The following is a 2,141-nucleotide window of genomic DNA, read 5'->3' on the forward strand; positions in this document are numbered from 1 at the left end:
AAAATCCTCCTAATCTCAATCTTCAAATTTCAAAGCTGGAAGAAATCTCTTCCTTTCAAACTCTTAATTCCTCTGCTCCGATAATATTAGCTGATTTGAGTTGTCTATCGCCACTTCCACTTCCTAGTTCAAATTCAGGTGACTAACCTTGTAGTTTCATTCCATTATAACCCTTATCATAAACCATTTTGATTCCACCTCGCAAATAATAACAGTAAAGACAATCACTCTAAACTATCTTCAAGAATTCTCCATCTGAATCCAAAGCACATATGGCTGACCAAAAAATAAAAACAGCTTTTAGCATTTATGAACCTCTCAAGTATAGCACCATGGAACATTAAAGACCTCCGAGGGGTAAGATCATACTTTGGATTGCAGAAAATTGACGACGGATTTGTAAATTGATTTGATTTATCTTATTGAAACTGAAGTGAATTTTAAAACTTTGTTGGATCCCTTCAAGCAAAAAAGAATGTATGCAGTTATAACAGCTTTCATAGCATGCCTAGAGGCAAATTTTAGAAAAAGTGGAACCAACTTAATCAAACTTTTTGTTATTATGCGGAATTAGATTGTGTCAATCAATTGTCAATCACCGATCAAGCTTGAAGATGAGTTTATTGGGGTGTAAGGGGGCAGCACCCAGCGGTGCCAAAAAAAAAAAATTGTAAATAGCGCCTCGAAGTTGTACCCACAACCCTAAAGTATGAGCGTCCCGGTGATATTGTAGCAACGTCGAGATGCTGTCATTGCAGCACCGTAGTGTTAGAACCAGAGAAAATTTTATGCTAAAACCAGAGAGTATGCTGCCGTAGAGCATTATCGCAGTGCTACAACCTGATCATGAGCAATTTAGTGTAAGTTTTGACAGTTCAACTTGACTTCAAATAGAATGATATTCAATTTTTTGTTAAGTAATTTTGTGTTCTCTTATGCAAGGAGTGGAGTATGAGTGTCAATGAGTGTCCACGTCTATGGAACCAGGGTTTTAAACTCATAACATGCTTTATCAACCTCATGAAAATTAATTTAAGTACATAAATTAAGAGACATATCACAAAAAAATGTCTAATAACTTGCAAACATTAAGTAATAAATAAGTAAGTTAATATTACATATCACACAAAAGCTTGCAAGTTTAATAATCATAGAAAACTATATAAATACCTAAGTCATGTTGTATTTGTACTAAATATATACAATTTAATGTACAAAAATTAATAAATATGGAAATAAAACACGAGAATAAATTTTTACTACTTAAAATCACATAGTAACACAAACATAAATTAAAACTTAAGAATATCAAAATTAAACATGTAAATACATAAGAAATATATGATATGTATGTAAAAATTTCAAAAAGTTATGGGAAATTTAATTCGTGACACGTGTAATTTATAAAAATCAGGTATATATGTATTTGTTAAGATATATGCAAAGGCTTTAAATTCAAAATGTTAAAAGTTGTTATAATAGAATGTAATAAATTGCTACTATTATTAAAAAATAAAATAAAATCCTGCATTTCGTAGTGGCGGAGGTCGGCTTGAGCCCACGGCCGAAAACCCTAAACCTCCGGTCTCCCCGCTCCGATCATCGTCCTTGGACGGCAGGATCGTGAAGAAACCTTAGTTTTCTGATTAAAACCCGCCCCAATCCTTTGAATTGCGGCTCGTTTCATAGTTTCCTGAACTATTCAGCATCTTCTTCCATTCTCTTTGTAGATGGCTTGCAGCCGGAAGGCTCTGACCTCTGGTTACAATTATCTCTCCAGGAGATTCCACCCCTCTTTTCTCCACATTGTCAAGGATGACCGTGAGCTTTCTGGATCCCCTCAACCCTTGCAGCATTCGTCGAGTCCTTTGATACAACGAGCTTCCTCTTACTCTAGACCATCCTTCAGCTTCAGATCAGCGGATCGAGATTGGAGAAGGATTGGGTTCGCCCTTCCGTTTGGAATACATCAATCTTCCCGAAATTTTTCGTCTGATGCCGAGGGATCGAATGAGGTCAGTTATATAAAAGATGTAGCAGACGTTCTGACGGACGCTGGAGTGGATACTGGCATCGTCGCTGCGACGCCTTCGGGTCCAGCTCCCTTTCCCCCCGAAGCGGCCGGCGGCGCGGCGGCGCGG

General features: G+C 37.3%; 1 protein-coding gene across 2 annotated transcripts in view; it reads right to left on the bottom strand.

The window, feature by feature from the left end:
- Window positions 1-2,141, bottom strand: part of LOC110027060 (probable transcriptional regulator SLK2) — a 31,999-nt gene that overhangs the window by 9,561 nt on the left and 20,297 nt on the right. The window lies entirely within an intron of this gene.

Source organism: Phalaenopsis equestris, unplaced genomic scaffold (assembly GCF_001263595.1).
Source record: "Phalaenopsis equestris unplaced genomic scaffold, ASM126359v1 Scaffold000413, whole genome shotgun sequence".
NCBI lineage: Eukaryota > Viridiplantae > Streptophyta > Magnoliopsida > Asparagales > Orchidaceae > Phalaenopsis > Phalaenopsis equestris.